General features: G+C 33.2%; 1 protein-coding gene across 2 annotated transcripts in view; it reads right to left on the bottom strand.

The window, feature by feature from the left end:
• Window positions 1-19,446, bottom strand: part of FSTL5 (follistatin like 5) — a 685,094-nt gene that overhangs the window by 225,208 nt on the left and 440,440 nt on the right. The window lies entirely within an intron of this gene.

Raw genomic sequence — 19,446 nt, forward strand, 5'->3', positions numbered from 1 at the left:
CTTTTTTGACTCAGTCCTAGCTGGACTTTGACATTTTGACATTTTGACTCAGTCCTAGCTGGGTTAGAATATTCTAACGGATCAGTATTTTAAACTGAAATTTCCATGGGGGCAGAGTGGGGGAGGGCAATGACTGTCTTTTGTTCCTTTATTGTGATTGATGATATTTTTAAACATGAGCCCCTTTGAGGGTATAGAAAGTGGTGGCTCTTGATTTGCAACAACTATCTATTGGGTGCAATCTTTGCTGTCTCCTCCGCAATCCCTTCTCCCTTCCTTCACCATTCTATTTTTCTTTTTCTCTTCCTGATACTTACGCCTCTTCAGAAGGAAGAAAAACGTCAATCAAATGCATTTCATAGAATGAAACTATTCAATAAACAGTTACTCTACTTTTTGGTACCGTCACAAATTGTCATGTCAAAATTGGCGTGCATTTTTGTACTGAAAGACCAGGATTGAACATACAATCCCCCATATGCACAATGTTAAGCATTAATGTTAAATGATCTCTGTTGTCATGAACTCTGTCTGCCACAACAGCATCTGATGAATATAAATGAAATAAACTCACTTGCTGTAGAAGATCTAGTGTCTAAATCTAAAGGCCTTAATTACTTAAGGCAGCTGTGTGTTTTGTGTTGTTAAAGAAGGGGGTGGGCATGCCCTTAAAACTGAAAAACCTTATGAGACAGACTCAGCCCAAGTTTATTTTTTTGTCATTACATCACTTATAGAAATGATGCAAATGGGTAAGAAGGATCTTGCTCAGTCATTTTTAGCAGCAGCCTAATGTTCCTTAATGACATTTACCCATATTCACATTTTATTTCAATGTTTCCTGTGTAATAAGAACATAGGCAATATGTTTAGTCTTTGTTTCTTTAAAACTTATTTATTTATTTATATAAAATCACTAAAATATATTTGACCAATGAGGCATAGAAAACATTTGAAATTTCCAGACGGTGTTTCTTTAGGTCCTTTAAAAAAAAAATAATATATATATATATATATATATTTATTTATTTATTTATGTGAGGGGGGGTAGGGGCATAGGGAAAGAGAGAATCTCAAGCAGACTCTGCATTGAGCAGGGAGCCCAACGTGGGGCTTAATCTCGTGTTCTTGAGATCACGACCCAAGCTGAAATCAAGAGTTGGACGTTTAACCAGCTGATCCACCTAGGTCCCAGAAAAAGGAAGAATTATAAAAGTAATAACATCATGTAGAGTACTATAAAGATTATTAGTAATTTTCCGTTAATATTTCTCAATTCTAGCTTCTGGTTTCTCAGGAAAATCATGTAAGAAATAATGGGACATCTGGTTCTAAAATCAGCATGGTAACATTGGTTATTCTGACATTTAGAAATATAATTGCTACTAAGTCACCTTGGAATCTCTTCACTAACTTATTGCATCTGGTATTAGGTCCCAGGCCATTCAAATTAGTTGTGCTTTTGGTAGTTATGCGTTAACAATGCTAATTAGATAATACGGACATGTTAGAGTAAATGCTGAGATTTGGCATAACACTGTGGGACATCTTTCTAAAATGCAATTTTTTTGAGAGGGTGCATAATGAGAAATAAGAATTACTCTTCACTCAAGGCATATTAAAATGCACAGTAAAAAAGATTTTCTTTAATTTGGAGATTACATTTTTAAATTATTTTAAAAACTATCTCAGTAATATGTATTATTAAATAATATGTATTTTGAAGTATTTAGAATTTTTTCTTGCATATGTCATGCTATATATACATTTCTCCTCTTCCCTAATATGTCATATAGAACTGTATACACAAAGCCTATTTGTTCACTTGCTACTTCTCAAAATCAAATGATTCTTTCTTTAAATAAATATAGCAATAAGATTTCTTTTATCTACAAACTTGTCATGCTTATCTTTACTTGTTTTTCAGATAGCTATTAACAAGTAATGATTTAATCTCACACACTCATTAACATAAAACACATCTATTCTTATATTATAAATTTCATCAAACATACTTTAATGGTGAAGAAAGTATACATAAAACGTACTGGATTTAAGTTTTATAATGAAATGGTAATTAGAGCACCCCTGGTGGCTCAGCGGTTTAGCGCCGCCTTCAGCCCAGGGTGTGATCCTGGAGGCCCAGGATCGAGTCCCACTCAGGCTCCCTGCATGGAGCCTGCTTCTCCCTTTGCCTGTTTCTCTGCCTTTCTCTCTCTCTCTGTGTGTGTGTGTGTCTCTCGTGAATAAATAAATAAAATCTTAAAAAAAAAAAGAAATGGTAATTATGTCTAGAAATGCATTAACAACCTAAAAGTATAACTACAAATGAATCTATAAGCCAATCTAGGACAAACATTATATGTTCTCATTCATTTGGGGAATATAAATAATAGTGAAAGGGAATATAAGGGAAGGGAGAAGAAATGTGTGGGAAATATCAGAAAGGGAGACAGAACATAAAATTTATTTTAAGAGCTTTTAGTGCAGGTTGGTTGTCTCTGAGTGTGTCACTTGTCACTTTAGGAAATAATTCCCAGAAAAAATATTGAAAATTTAATTCCTCATTAATTAGGATTAATCTACACATTCATAAATATACATTAATGATAGCATATTTCATTCTGTAAGAGCATTCTATCCACAAACATCTTATGCTAGTTATATATGGACAACTGCTTTGCAGAAAATAAGATCTATCATTTTAGTATCCTCCTCCATCCTTTCAGCTCCAATGATAATGCACATATGAAAAGGCTTCTTTAAGTAAAATCATGATTTAAGTAAAATTTACTTGATTTTAAGTAAAATCAAGATATCAACTGTTGATATCTTGAACAAAGATAAAAACACATAGGCTAGGTATAACAGATGGTACTAAGCTTCTTGAAGCACCTCAGCACTTCTTTTGACCTATAAGCTTTGCCTCCTATTGCAGGACCTCTCAAGTATCCAAGGAAAGAAACCAGAGTTCTAGCTGTGGTGTTTCCTCTAATCTCATGTTATGAGGACTACTAATGCCACTTCTAGATCAGTTTTTTTCCTTTGATTACTTGGGAAAGGGAAGAGGCAAGTAAAATAATGTCTCCCTGTGGAACCCTTTCTGCACTTTCTCCTTTTCACAACTTGACTTAGAGGAATATTAAGAGCTTGCTTTCAACGTAATGGAGAATTCTAAGTCTCTTCTAGCAGAGTCTGAAGCCAGAGAGATAAGTATAGTTGAGTACAATTTCAGCTACAGCAGGTAAGTATTTATGAAGCATTTATTCCAATAGCAACTAGATGATAGAAACAGTAATAGGAACATGGGTAAAAACTGTGTTCTAAAAATAGTACAAAAAAAGGAATAAAATAGTAAGAATATTTGTGAAACCACTTTAAAAAAGATGATTTTAGTAACTTTGTTTAAAATTAATTCTTTTAAAATCATCAGAAAAATGTAATTTATCATAAACAGGATTCTGTTCTTTTCATGTTTCTAAATACATACTTAAGCTGAGTAATTTAATACTAGTTTCATAATCTTATTACCCTAATTATGCTTACAATCATTATTACGGGAATGAAACAGAAGAAATTTTATCAGTAACATTTTCAAATTACATGTATTTTCCCTTCTCTACTCCATTAAAAGTAATTACTAATTAAAAACAGATTAAATAAAATACTTAAGTCAAAAATGTATCACACACACACACACACACCAAAAAAGGACACTTAGAAATCATAGGTGGAATAATTAATTATTCTCATAATAAAATCATACTTATTCAATGACACATTCCCTACCTAACTAGAAAATTCTGATGGTATCTTTTGTCAAGAAATAGGTGATTTCAAAATAAATATTGTTACCTACTTTAGACATGTCAAGATACACACTAATTTACTATGATAAGATGTTTATACTAATTGCTTATCTGTAAACTACTGTATGCTTATATCAGAAGGTGCATTACAAAAATAAAACAAAACAAATGTATTTATTTATTTTTAAAACAAAATAATGTATTTATTTATTTATTTTAATTAATTAATTTATCTATGATAGAGAGAGAGGCAGAGAGAGAAGCAGGCTCCATGCCGGGAGCCCGATGTGGGACTCGATCTCAGGACTCCAGGATTGCTCCCTGGGCTAAAGGCAGGAGCTAAACTGCCGAGCCACCCAGGGATCCCCTAAAACAAAATCCAGGCATATGGGATGGGTGCAGTAATGGGCTACTCTCTGTGCTAGGACTTCAACACGCCTCACGCTGCAAGTGAATTGTATGGACTACAGGTTACTTTTATCTAGTTGTCTTGTAAAACATAAAAATCTTCCCTCCTATAGTAAGATAATATCATCCTGGTCATCTAATCATTATTATAAACAATTCTTAAAATGTCCAGCAAACAGTCAAGGATAACATGGCATACATGTTATGAATTTGAATAAAAACAATGACGACAACAACAAGCTCACCACAAGGTAAATAACTTATGAGTTTAACTACATTGCTATTTAGATCACCTATTCCTCAAAACGTACTTTTAAGAGACCGAAAGTGCAAGCCACCAAGTGGAAAAGATACTTTACATCCATAAAACTAATGAAGATCTCATATATGGAATTAATAAAGATCTCCTAAAAATCTACAAGTAAAAGACAACTCCAAAAACCACCAATCAAAGACTTGAACAAATATGCTCTGCGCTAGTGAATCCATATGGCTAGGAAAAATCTGAAAAAGGACTTAACAATATGTGTAATCAGGGAGATGCAAATTTAACCCAAAACTTTCAGACTGGCATATATTATACAGTTTAGTGATAACAAGTGTCAAGAAGAATATGAAGCAACATAAATCCGATTCCTTGAAGAAAAGTGTATATTCACATATATGGTGTCTTTCTCCTTTGGTAAATAGAGCCCGGTCTACACAGACTTGCCCTGCCAATTCCTGTTTCCAAGCACCGAGGTAGCCATGTGCCTTGCAGAAGCCTAGAGTGTAACACAGAGAAGGCGGAGTGTTTAGGTGTTCTTAGAAACAAAAAAATACTAGAGGTAGCAATGCATATATTTTCAAGATACCTTAAGTACACTGGACAGAGGGGCGGAATAAAAAGGAGAGGTCTAAACTGGGAGAGAAAAATCTGATGAGGAATAGAATAAAAAATTCCTGAGTTATTCCTTAAGAAAAAGAGCCACTAGAGAGGAAAATTTGAAGAATGCAAGCGATAATGGAATTATTTCTGCCACAAGTTCTGAAAGAAACCAAAAGGACTTAAAATCAAAAGCATAAATAAAGTATTTAGCGGTTAGTTAAAACAAAAATATCCTTTCTTCTAATGTCATTGGAGGAATTTAAAAGTCACGGGAAGATTTTTTTTTTTAAAAAAAAAACTTTTCAATAAAAGATTTTCGGTACAACAAGGAAGCAAAAGTCCTTGCGCGAAATTGGAATTTCATTTTTCGATCTCTTTATAGCTCTGTAATAAGGACAATACAGCATTATAGATAGGGCTGTACTGTGATAATACTTCAAGACATTGTACATGTTAACATGGTAAGTCACATTTTTCTTTTTTGCATTTATGATTTTGATATTCCTTCTGTGATCTTATAAATGAAATGCAATTACCATTCAACTGTTCTCTTCAATTTTATTTAATGTATCTCTTTCAGATAAATTATATGCAGTTGAATTTTAAACTGAAATATGTGAAGAATAAACAATCATTCAGTGGTTTGTAGAACACTAGCAATTTCGAAAATTATTCTTCCTTATGAATAATAGTTTCCTTTTGAAATTCACCTAACAAAAATTGCATCCAACAGAGAGGACTGGATGGTCACCCAAGGTAATCAAGTTAATTTTAACATTATAATTTGGAAAACTTCAAGAGTAGAGACAATATTATCCACAGGACCCACACCTGAGATAGCACTGGAATGCTTTCTCCGTTTGATTTCTAATGCACACTCTTGAAAAGGCCTTTTTTTTTTTTTTCCTTGAGAAGGCTTTTGACAAGTTTTTTAAACTCTAGGTCTCAAGTTTTTCATCTTTACGATAAAGATGGTACCTAACCCTTAAGAATACTGTGAAGGTAAGATATGATATTTTAAAATACTTATTACTGTGCTTGGTCTTTAGCAAATTCTGAATATGCCACATCTGTCACTGCTAGTAGAGAGCTACTGAAGTATCTGTAGGTTAAGATAGGCCCCATTTTACCACGTTTAGGAAATACAATCACTTTGAAAAAGGCACTGCTGACATAAATTGTATGGGTTCAATTTTCACAGATATCACTTAAGCATGAGAAGAAAAACCCAAGCTCATGACCCACAAGGCAATTTATTTAGGCTCTACTTTAATTCTACTAGTACATGCAAATTAAAGTGCCCTTAATGTTGTACTTAAAATGCATGTTTTTTTTAAAAAAAGCCTATTGAACATAACAATAATCACTCTTTTACCTTCAAAAACCATGAAAAATATAATGAAACGTTGAAGTAATCAAATATCTTTTTCCTGTATGATTTGTGGTATAAATGCAATGCGTGATTTGAGAAAATTTGATATTATTCTCTAAATGCCTAAATTACTGAATACGTGAAACACTGAATACGTTTACTATCTCTAATCATCTTTTAAAAGTTTCAGTGTGATCACTTACAAATTCAACGTAGTCACTTGGGAGGAGAAAGTGCACAGACACACAAAAGAAACAACCTAACACGAAGAGTTTGCTGTGAATCCTCATTTGTCAGTCAGGGCAGAGCAATCAGCTAATCACTCCCCATTTCCTGTGTGTTAACAGTGTGTTCAGTGGTGTGTTAAAAAGCTATTACGGATGTAAGGAAAGAATGTTAACCTGTGTCCATTCCTCCAACTTATCTCAAGGAAACCCCAGGATGTTAATGTTAGAGCCAATCAAATGGCACTTTATTTGCTCCGTCTTTAATACATCGAAATTTTTTTCACTATTTTTTAGATTACAGTCGGCCAGACAGACCTAAACGAATGATCTATTCCCTATGCAACATAGATTTACAGCATTTCAGACTGAAAAAGATTTTAGTATTGTTTGCCTAGTTAAAACAATTCGGGTAAAGGAGATTGCTATTTGCCATAGCACACTGCTATTAAATGATAAAATTGACACTGGGATCCAGAATACCAGCCTACACTGTGCAGTTTTATAGAGTTAGAGTCTCCCTATTATGTTGCAGCAAGTAGATGTGAAAGATGGGGAATTGAACACTGGCTGTTCATTTTGGCAGCTCTTCATAGCTTCAGAAGACTGGGCCTCAGCTATGCAAATTCAGAAGCAAATTTAACAATTCATCCAGAATTAATTAAGCTATTGGGGATTGACTGAGCTAATCAAAATCACAGGATACCTTTGTTTATTCTGGAATACCAATTTACTCATTTACAATTGGGAAAGCATCAGGTTTAGTTGTAGTGTCAGCCGTGAGCCTGGGAATCTCCCTTCTAATGCACAGGTCAAAAGCTTCTCAAGATTGATGAACAGAAAATTACAAAAAAGGGAGTTTGCTATTCTCAAGCCAGTCAAGCTCTAATCAGCTAATGAATTGCCCTTTTCAACTCTAAAGACATTTCTGTCTAGAGAGCCTTTCTTTTTCTTGTCACTTTCAAATTTACTGACAAATTCTTAGCTCTCAGCCTTCTGGTTTTTTTGTTTTTGTTTTTGTTTTGTTTTGTTTTGTTTTTTTTCACCATGCAAATGACCGTATGTTTGCAACTAGAGCATGAACTCAGGTAGGCTATAGAAGTGTTGACTATGTAAGAGTTTTCTTCACATCAGCAAATGTTCCCATAGTCCTGGGCTTGGTAAATGACGCCCATGCACCAAATCAGGCTCACGGGTTGTTTTTGTAAGTAAAGTTGTATTGGAACGCAGCTATATTCATTTTTTACTGTATTGCCTATGGCTGATTTCAGTTATATAGGCAGAGCTAAGTAGTTGTTACAGAAACGTTATGATCAGCATAAGCCTAATATTTATTCTCCGGCCCTTTATACAAAGTTGCCTAGTCACTGGGAAACTACTTTGCTGGTTTTACATACCTTCATGCTTTAGTTATTTAAATGTGATCTATGTGACTCTGCTCACTTTCTAGATTCAGAACAATAAGCATAAAATAATCACATACAGAATACATGAAAATTGTTCCCATTTATGTATGGGTGAATTTGTAAACCCCCATTGTATTTTTTATCTTCTTCGAGCTTCCCTAAATAACCAAAGGATGAGTCTCTATAATAACTATGACAATTGCTACTACTAAAGTACAAAACAAAATGTAAAAGTGAGTCAAGTTTGTCCTACCCAAATGTAAAATCCTAGTTCCTGGTAGTAGCATCCTACTGGGTCTATCTTCTCCAAGTTTATCACGTAGAACAATGATCATTTCTTCTCTCTTTTTCACATCCAATCAAAATACTAATTCTCAGGACACATTTCTCAGCCAGAAGGAAAGCAATCTGATTATCCCATGTAAGTCGTTCACAGTACTAATCTGTGAACAAGCCTGATTTCCAAGAGAGAATTTACATTTTAATAGGGAACATTTTAATTCAAATGTGTCTTTAACCACCAAAATGCTTAGCAGAAATGCTTACGAGAAGGAAAACCTTCTAAGGACCCCTTGTCAACTCTGCTACCACTTTCTCGCTGAGAAATCAGAGGGATCTACCTCGGACAAAGACAGCCTCCGATGAACTAAACTTGAGACAAAACCTGTCGAGATTATAGGCCTCTGACCTTTCTTTGCTCAGAGCATTTGCTTTGAAAGTTTGCTATTGTAAATTCCTTCTCTGCCCCTTTGAGATGTAAATCTTCTCCCAGCCTCTTAGCCCGTTACACCCCCCTGGAATGCCATTGTCAAGGACCTCAGAGCCATCCCTTTGAAATGTAATCATCCAGGAAGATGGTGTTTTTATCACAGTCTCTTTGAGAGGGTGAGACTAGTGCCACGGAGGAGGCCACTTGGCCTCCCTAAATTGATCACCATCCTCTCCACCCCACTGCTCTTCCGTACCTTTCAATTTGCTCACCCTGGTGCTTCATGACTCCCCTGCCTTTTGTTTCAGTGAGGCTGAGCTCAGTCTTTCCATTTATTGCAATACTGTTTTTTTTTTTTTTGGCCTTTTAACTTGTGGGGTGCAGATTTTCATTGAAAATCAGAATTCAGTTTTCCTTTTCTGAAAAGTCACAGTATTTGCTTGCCTTTACTTCCTACTTCTCAATCATGCTTAACAGAGAGGGAGTTTACAAAGAATCAGTGAGAGCATGAGTGACATTTATTTATGGTCTATTATTCTGTAGAAGTCTAGAATTGAAGAAAAATGGATTGCACTCATTAAATTTCACCTATCCCCCCAAAGGCCATAAGTTTAAGGGCTTTCACAAGCTTATGGTTGTTGCCATACAGTGATCGTTTTATATCACTTATAAAGCTAGGAATACATCTTCTCTGCATATGAATATAGTTTAAATTACTTTAAATATACACTTCCCTTAGGAACTTCTAGGCATAATTTTAAAAAATATCACTACCTCAAAACTACAGGTCCTTAAAAAATCCTATGTAAATACAATACAACTGGAAGCCCTCCAGCATAGCAAGGCTGTCTTAATGCCTAAGAACTCTCAGGTTTAGGGTCATTTATCTTCATCATCAAAACAAAGAAGAGGTGTGAACAATTATGTACTTTACCCAGTAAGTTTGAATAGATACTCTATACATTGACTCTAAAATGAATGTACTAGATTTAAATTATACAAACTGAATATGTTTATGTAAATTAGAAACTTGCATGGCTTTAACTGAAATTCTATATGTATAGATTTCATAATTGCTAAAGTACATTTGATTATTTGAGAAAGGGATCCAGTATAATAAATGTTAAAATCTACATTTTGTGGCTTCTTTTATGCAAAAATTTCAGTCTTTTAAATCAATTTGACATCTGCAGCAAGTTTCTCAATTTTTTGGACATTTTACTAAGGTACTATATATTTATACTGCTATTTGAGCAAATTTTGCAAACAATATTGACTAAAAGAATAAAATATATTTCTTTTTAAAAGAAGTTGCTCAAATAAATCCAAAAAGATTCTGGATACTTAAATAGTAAAACTACTTATTACAGCATCATATGACAAATAAGTAAAACATGGATTTTTTTGCTTAAAAAGAACAGGACTGATGGGTTCCAGCCTCTGATACTGTATTTATTTCTTTATAACAAACAAATGTTGTTAAACGTCACCATTTTCATATTTAAGCCTGACTTTTCTATTAGAAATTTGTAATAGAAAATACATCATTTATCTTATCAGATGACATCTGTTTATATTTTTAAGTATTATTTTTGAGAATATATTTTTCTATTTTAAATTCATGAAAAAAGACAACTAGTATTAAAAATTACATAAAAATTAGTAGAGTATTTCAATATACACTTATGAAATGTCAAAGAAAAAAAGCCATAGCATTTTAACCTTTATAATCTAATTCATTTAGAATTTAAGCTATTTTAACCTATAATCAAACATTATATTTCACATAGCATTGTCAACAAGTGTGATTTTGTTTTGGCTGGATAATATTTAGTAAAAGAAACTAAGGCAAAAAAAAACTATTGGTTTTCACTATTAATAGAAATTTTTTGATGAAAAATATATTTGGCAGGATGCTAAACTTTAACATTTTACAGCATTAGCACTGTAACTGAAGGAATTTCTTTGGGAAAAAAAAGCATGAATAGAAAGAATAGCAATGAGGAAAGAAAAAAATGAAACGATTTGGTAGAGTTGATTCATCGTATTACTTACTGGCTTCTTCTCTTCATTACTACCCTAGTCTTTGATGTAAATAATTAGAAATGATCCATATTGATGTGGGAAAGACATTAGAGTCTGAAGCCCACAGCCAAGAAAGAATTCTTGAGATGTCTTTGGTGCAAAAAAGTGGTTTTATTTTATATGGATTTTCTCTAGCCACACTTATGGGCCTGCCACTGGTTTCATATAGCATGTCACCATACCAAGGGGCTCCCTGATAGGCTTGTTTGGACGAGGTATCATATATTAAAGAGATAGCTAGTGACCAAGTTAGAAGCACAAGTGGGCAACTTAATAGTTTACAAGGAAAAATGTAACAAAGGTGAATCCATGCTCCATAGATTTGAGGTTGAAACTAGTAGATAGTTTAAAGCTTGTTTTTTCAGAGAATTATTTTCCCCTAATTAGCTATTGTGTCTTTTCAGACCCCACTAACAAACCCACTAGCTGTCTCTACAGAAACCTGGACTTAAGGTGAAATAATATGGTTCCAACCTCTGAATAACCAAGTCTCTGCATTCTTTGCTCAAGACAATGAGTCCAAGACCGCAGCCAGTTCGTACCAGCTCTCAGTTATCCTAAGATAACCTTCTGACGTCAGGGGCTGAATCTTGCCTGTTTTGGCTGTTGTCATCACCCCAAAGTTAACATGGGATGTATGCTACATATGTGTTTTTTCAGTGTGCTTGTTCCATCTTTCTTCATGAAGAGTCCTAAATTTCATCAATACATATGTCTCAACCCTTATGATTATAAAAAACACATTCTCTCCCCATTCAGGGAAGCAGATTTTGAGCTTCCTCTTCCTCTCCTGGCTGTCTCTCAGATAATCTCTTTCCTTGCTGCATCCCTGATGTCTCAGTGATTGGCTTTGCTCCTCATCAGGCAGACAGACTTGTATTAGGTTACAAGGGCAATCAATATACAGATGGCACAAAGAGGACTATTAACTTTGATAAAGAAACATTTTAGTCAAGACATGTACCAGTATGTTTAACAGACGGATGCATGCAAATCTTGTCCTTGGGAGAATTCTTCTGGACTTGAGCACCCAGTACTATTGCAGCACTTCTGGGACTCCATAGGAGACAGAGTCCCTCTCACCCATACAATATGCTGCAGTATCTGAGATCAGCTCAATCTGATCAATCTCTGCCTTACTTTAGCTGAGATACCGATTATGAAACTAATATTTTACAAATAGAAAGAAAAGCATAAACACAAGACTGTAGATACAGCAGACTTCTTCATAAACATTTTGCTTCACCGTGTAGATATAACTCTAGATACGCTTCTAATCACTTCAATAAAATTTAAAAATATAGCAATTGATAATTACTTAGTTGCTCAATATTAATAAAATAATAGCATATGTAGTTTAAAATTATGTGTAAACATTTCATTAGTGTTAATCCATCCATGAAAAAATTTGATATGTGTATTACTTATTTTATTTTAAAGATTTTATTTATTTATTCATGACAGACACAGAGAGAGAAGCAGAGGCATAGGCAGAGTGAGAAGCAGGGAGCCTGATGTGGGAACTGACCTCGGGATCACAACCTGAGCTAAGGCAGACCCTCAACCACTGAGCCACCTGGCGGCCCCTATATTACTTATTTTTGATCTTGGTCTATAAAGAGTGTCACATCATAGTCTCTAAATATATATTTACTAGAATTTCATTTATTTCGAAAACTGGCATACAAATAAACAACAGACCACAGTATTTCCCCAGCACTGCATAATTATCAATTTAATATTAGATAATACAGACATTTAGCTAACCATTTTGTTAAAATAGCAACATCTAGGAACACACAGAGATTCTTAACTAATTTGTCTTATGCTTATAGAGGCAAAGCTCTGTAATCAGCACAATTAAATAGGGAGTATCTTAATATAATCCATTTTTTATATCAAATTCTAATTTGGTGGTTTTAAGAAGCAAGGATTTACTGGTTATCATGAAAGCATAAAGTTGGATGTAGCAGTTTTCTTAACAGTGAGATAAGAAAAAATATTTTCTTTTCCCTGAAGGCATGTAATATAATCAGATTTTAATACATTGCTATAAATACTTCTATAAATGTACTTTTAAGGAAAAATTTAAAAACAAAAGAAAACCTAGAATGATGATGTAATTTTTGTTACTACATGCTGTTAGAAAACCTTTAGAAATTGTTAATATATATTTCATAGGAATGATAAAATTCATATTTTCTCAGAAAATGAAGAATTACAAAAATATTAAACTTAACAGCATGTAATATATTATTATTACATATGCAATATTACCCTGCTATGAGGCATATACCCAGTATAAACTAATTTGTATGATATGATTCTAGGGAACAAATCATATTGGAAGAGTGCAAACTGGCTCCTGGTAGGATTCCGAATTTGAATTCTGACTCCAGCACTTTCTTGTTATAGGACCTAGGATAGAAATCACAAACTTCTCTCATAGTAATCGATAAAATTAATTAAAGACAGGAATATTGGCAGGAGGTGAAGGGAATAATTATAAATATCCTGTCTTGGTTTTCCATCATGAAGAAAGATAGGATACGCACAATAATGTCTGGTCCTAATTCTTAGACATTAGAGCTTAGAAAAATGTAACAAAAGGACAGTAAACCAATCTTTGTAGTTTCTAAGGTCCACTTTCTTTCAGGTCCTATTATCATCATTTTTGCTACCATTAATGATCATATAAATTACACAAATAAATCACTGAGAATATAAAAAGAGAATGTAATAATTAAATGAGTCAAGTTGAATTCAGAGAGGACCCTATCATTGTGTTTGATCAACAAAAGAAGAGTATGCATTTATCAAAGCTACAGATATTTTTTCAAAATAAACTGTAAACCCAGTAGAAGGTGGAGAAAAGTTTCAGAGTGAGGAAAAGTGAGAAATGGGAAAACAGAAATACAAGATGAGATTTAATTTAGATAAATGTAAGGTAATACACACAAAGGATGCCTAGAGAAAGAAACAAATTGAAGAGTATTGGTTAGAGAACACCATTGGAGATTAACTATGGATTATTATGGAAGAAAATTTTTGCTACATGACAGAGAAGTAAAAGCTAAATGAAATATATCTTGTAGTAGATGAAGAAGATTATTACCTCTTTATCCATATATCCATCATTTTTAGCAAACAATAATAAATTTAAAATAATGATAGTTTTAGTAGCCAGAAGTTATTGAATACACACTAGACATTGTATTAAATTCTTCAGTATTGAACACTCAAGTAAATTTTAGGTACTGTTGCTCTCTTTATTTTACTGATGGGGTGTTAGATTTAGGGATGTTAAGTAATTTTTCAGGGTTGCACGGTTGTATAAGTCGTGGAGCAAAGATGATATAAAATTTGAAAACATACAATATAAAATTTAAATAAGAAAATAAAAGGAAGCATACAAAAGCATTGGATATCAATATGTAGGAATAGAGGGTTTTAGTGAAATATGGTTTTCACAAATGATATTTGCTAAGATACATTGAGCATTAGCTATGTGCTACATACTATTTTTCATACTTTACTAATTTTTATTTACATAATCCTCAAAAACCATAGGCATTAGAATTATTATTTCATTTGGAAGGTAGGGACACTGAAGCAGGGAACAACTATGTAATTAGTCTTGGATATTCAATACAGCTCGTAAGCGGTAGAGCTTAGATTGAACCTAGCAATCCCACTCCCAGCTCCAGGAACATGTGCTAGTTACCATTGTGTTATGTTGATTTTAGTATGGGAAATGGGAAAAAGGGGCAAATATAGAGTAGAAATCAAGTGTAGAGATCGATTGCATGCAAGAAAATGGGAGTTACTGAAAAAGGACTGTGCCTGATATATGGTGTAATAATTAATAAATATTAAATACATGGGAAATAACATAAATGAGTTAGGTAAAGTTTGGAATCAACATTCACTCATTGAGAAAATAAAAAAATAATAAGCCAATATGCTATCTTTCTTCTTTCATTGACAAGAGTTATTGAGCACATATTATAAGCCGGATACTCTTCTGATGTGAGGAATATATTTTTGAAACAGAAAGAAATGGTCCTTTCCTCAGAGACCTTAAAGCCCAGAGAGTACAAAATAATATTTCACTAAGGTTCAGATATTGACATTTTTATTCCTGATTATATTCCTCTAGTTAGTTTTGAATCAAAACATAATTACATGATATAAGGTTATATCCACTATATGCCAAGAATAATTAAAAGATGTAATTTTAACTTAAAAACTTTTCTTTACATAAATATTGGTTTATGGAAGAAAATCATAATATCCTAAAAATGAACGTAATCCAGACTTCATTTTAGGTACCCAGATCTTTGAGATTCAAATTAAACAGATTTGAACATGATGTTAGATACAATGCCATACATTTTGCTTGTCACATCATGTTCTGGGTCTACTTAATTAGATCAATGTTTGGGCTGCACAGCCATCTGCATGCATATTGTCCCAATTCCAAGCTATTCTTTGTTCCTTCCAGAACATATTCACTTATTTTGTCAACCTTTCCATGCCCTATCCAGCTTTCGGTTGACTGAGGTTTATACTAAGACTTATTATTGAATCTGCTTAATGAAAAGCTACCCCAAATCAGTTGAGGTGAAGCAACAGATTTAGCTTGTCTGCTTTTATTTCTCTCTTTTTTAAGGTTTTATTTATTTATTTCAGACAGAGAGAAGTGAGCACTCATGCACATGCTCATGAGGGTGGGGAGGGACAGAGGAAGAAGCAGACCTCCACTGAGCAGGGAGCCCAATGTGAGGCTTAATCCCAGGGCCCTGGGATCATGACCTGAGCCAATGGCAGATGCTTAACCAACTGAGCCGCCCAGGTGCCCCTCTTTTGTTTCTTTGTTTTCATCTTTGTCGCTCTGCCATCTTCATTTGTAAGGACAAGGATTCAGTATAGACATATATTTCCCAAGAGATATGAATTACAACACTTCTCTTAGAAATTAGAGTTTGTTTTTATTTTAAACATTTTCTTTTTCTATTAAGTGAGAAAAAAACTCAAGGAAGAATTATTACAAAGTGTGTAAATTCACATTTTCTAAATTTCTAAATCTCCCTGGGAGAAGTTCTCTGGAAATGCAAATATTTTGTCAGGCAAGGAATATACAAATGATTACTTAAAAAATTTAGAGCACACACTAACAGTGACATGATGAAGTCTTGGAAAATATGAGGCCCTGAAAAACTGAAAATAGCAAGCTTCAAAGGAATTCGGTGTTTTCTACCCTTCCCAGTTTGAAAGTCCCTCTCTGGCACTTAAATCATTCAGTTCAGTGAAGTGTAACCCTGCGAATGGTAATAATGTGTAGATGCAGTCCAAAAATTAAACTGAATTTTAGTCAAAGCAAAAGTTTCACTACATGAAAGGGTAACTATGGAAATCAATTAACAGAGCAGTGCAATCCAGCCCTGGGTCATGTGAATCAAATAGAATAGCCTCCAGGTGTGTGGCTGTGGGGGTATGTGCATGCACACATGCATGTGTGGGTGCGCTTGTGCGCATAAATTAAAAATGATCTTCATACAACAGAAATGACTCCATTAAAATCTGTTTAAATACTGGGATTGCAAACAAATACCTTAGGACACTCTTTTTTTTTGTTTCTTGCTTTCTGTTTTATAAAAAAGAAAAGTCATGAACAAAAAACTATATCACAGAATTTGAGAAATATAAAATATAATTAGGGAATATCTACTACACATCAGAAGACTTTTGGTACATTTCTTTTGAGCAATTTTGCAGTGAATAGATAGATGTTTGTGGAGTTCAAAAATCTTTATGTTTATCTTTCATCCTTGTAATCAGGAGTATAGCAAACAAATTTGACAAACAGTATTATATTGATCAATCAGATCTTGCCAGTTGAATGTTAGTTCTGATAACAATCAGAATTTGCAAAAATGTTGAAGTTGTATTCATAATCAGCATTTTATCTTATGTGTTGAAGATTTATTTATCTATTTGAGAGAAAGAGAGTATGAGCAGGGGAATGGATAGACGGAGAGAGGGAAATTCAAGTATACTCCCTGCTGAGCCTGGAGCCAGATGTAGGGCTTGATCTCAGGATCCTGACATCATGACCTGAGCCAAAACCAAATGTTGGATGCTCAACCAACGGAGTTGGCTAGATGCCCCCATATTCAGCATTTTAAAATGACTAGATTATACTGTGTACACATAATTTATTTTATTATTCTTTTTAGTGTAATAAATATCATGCAGTAATGTGCAAATTCATCACTACTGATTTTCCCTTATTATGTATTTCCTTATACCTCAAAAAAGAAATGAAAAGGTCAAAATTAATAATAATATTTAACACTCCTGAGATATATTGTCAAATTATTTTTATAAAAGAAAACTTATACAAATATTATGTATATATATCTACATATATATATAATCTGTTACTATTTTCATAGTTTAATACTTTTATAACTTTATATATGAAACATACTCAGTGTATAATTTTAAAAATATTTGGGGAAAATAAAGAAAAAAACTGTTTCTAAGAAAATTACCCATTATTTAACTGAAGAAAACAAAAACACTAATTTGAAAAGATATTAGCATCTCTATGTTTATTGTAGCATTGTTTACAATAGACATGGAAGCAACCTAAGTGTCCTTCAATAGATAAATGAATAAAGAAGATGTGCTATATACACATACAATAGAGTATGAGCCATAAAAGAAAAAAAAAGAATAAGATCTTGTCATTTGCAAAAACGTGGGTGGACCTAGAGGGTATTATGCTAAATGAAATCAGTCAAATAGAGAAAAACAAATGTCATCTGATTTCCCTTAGATGTGGAATCCAAACAAACAAACAAACAAACAACTAAAAAATAGAGACTCACAAATATAGAGAACCAACTGATGGTTGCCAGAGGGTAGGATGATAAGCAAAATAGGTGAAGGGGATTATGAAGTACAAACTTCAAGTTGTAAAATAAATCTGTCATAGGGACAAAAAGTACAGCATAGGGAATATAGTCAATAATATAATAAGTTTGTATAGTGACATAAGAACTACATTTATCTTGGTGAGCATTTTGTAATGTATATAATTGTCCAATTACTGTGTGGTGCACCTGAAACTAATATAAAATTGTATGTCAAATACACTTCAATTAAAATTTAAAAAAAAAGTGTATCCATAATCCCATACTGAAATATTTTTTACACATATCAAATAATTGTATAATGAGACCTAAATTATGCTAAATACGTATGCATGAATCTTTACGTGTGTATGTATATAGAAACGTATTATAAGTATATGCATATTTAGTAGCATAAAATATACAAGGTTAATGTTAAATCTGCAGGCTTCTAAACTTCTCACCAATAAGGTATTAGGCATATTTTTATATCATTACCCATACTTTTTATCCTCTTTTTAATAATTGTACTGTTTCATTTCATGTATATAAAATATTTATAATTTACAAAGTCAACCTCATAGTTTTGGTATCTTTGTCAATTCCATCTCCATTTATTCTAAATTTATTCTAAATAAATCATAATTTGTGGACAAGAGACAAATTGATATTTAACAAATTAATTTTAGAATAAATTGCTAGAAGTAGAATATTTGAAAATTAAAAGTTTTTAATCATATTTGAAATTTGACCTGTCAAAATGAACATCAATTCTCAATTTAATAAATTGCACAAAAAAATTGTGTGTTGCTCTGACTCTGCTGACAATATGTATTATCAGTAAACAATGACACATACACACTTAGACAATTAAAGAAGTGAAAAAGTGTCCCTCATGCTTTAATTTGCATTTCATCATTATTTGCATTACAGTATAATGATAAAATGATTATGTGCATTTTCTTTATTATTTATAATAAATATTTGAAGCAAATAAGATGCATAATGAGTTAATAATGGTCACACAATTCATATTATATACACAATGATTTAATACAATGTTTTAACATTCATTTACCTGACCTTTGTGTCACAAATAATTTTTTAGTGGTTTATACTCTGGAGTGATATTTAATAATGTGCAGTTTAATTTAACAAATATGCTTCAGTGTTCACTTCTTACACAAAGCTTTCTTTTTTTTCTAAGATTTTATTTATTCACTTGAAAGAGAGAGGAAGAAAGCGTGATTGCCCACACAATCAGTTTGAGGTGGGAGGAGGGGCAGAGGGAGAGGGAGAAGCACACCCCCATTGAGCAGGGTGTCCAGTTCAGGACTCCATCTAGGACCCTGAGATCATGACCTGAGCTGAAGGCAGATGCTTAAAGGACTGAGCCACCCAGGCACCCCACAAAACTGTCCAATCTGTGATTAAAATGTATTATTTTCTATTTCTTCATGTTCTTCCTTTTATCTTTTGGAACCATTTCACATTAAATTTCCTATCAGAGACTAGACAAGAGTATAAGAATGAATATCATTTTCAAATAGTTAACCATGGAAACTTCAATATCACTTTGAATTACATTCAGCTGTAAAGTGGAAACACAAAAGATTTTGTTCACTCCCAGGCACTGAGGAGAAGT

Source organism: Vulpes vulpes, chromosome 10, assembly GCF_048418805.1.
Source record: "Vulpes vulpes isolate BD-2025 chromosome 10, VulVul3, whole genome shotgun sequence".
Classification (NCBI taxonomy): domain Eukaryota; kingdom Metazoa; phylum Chordata; class Mammalia; order Carnivora; family Canidae; genus Vulpes; species Vulpes vulpes.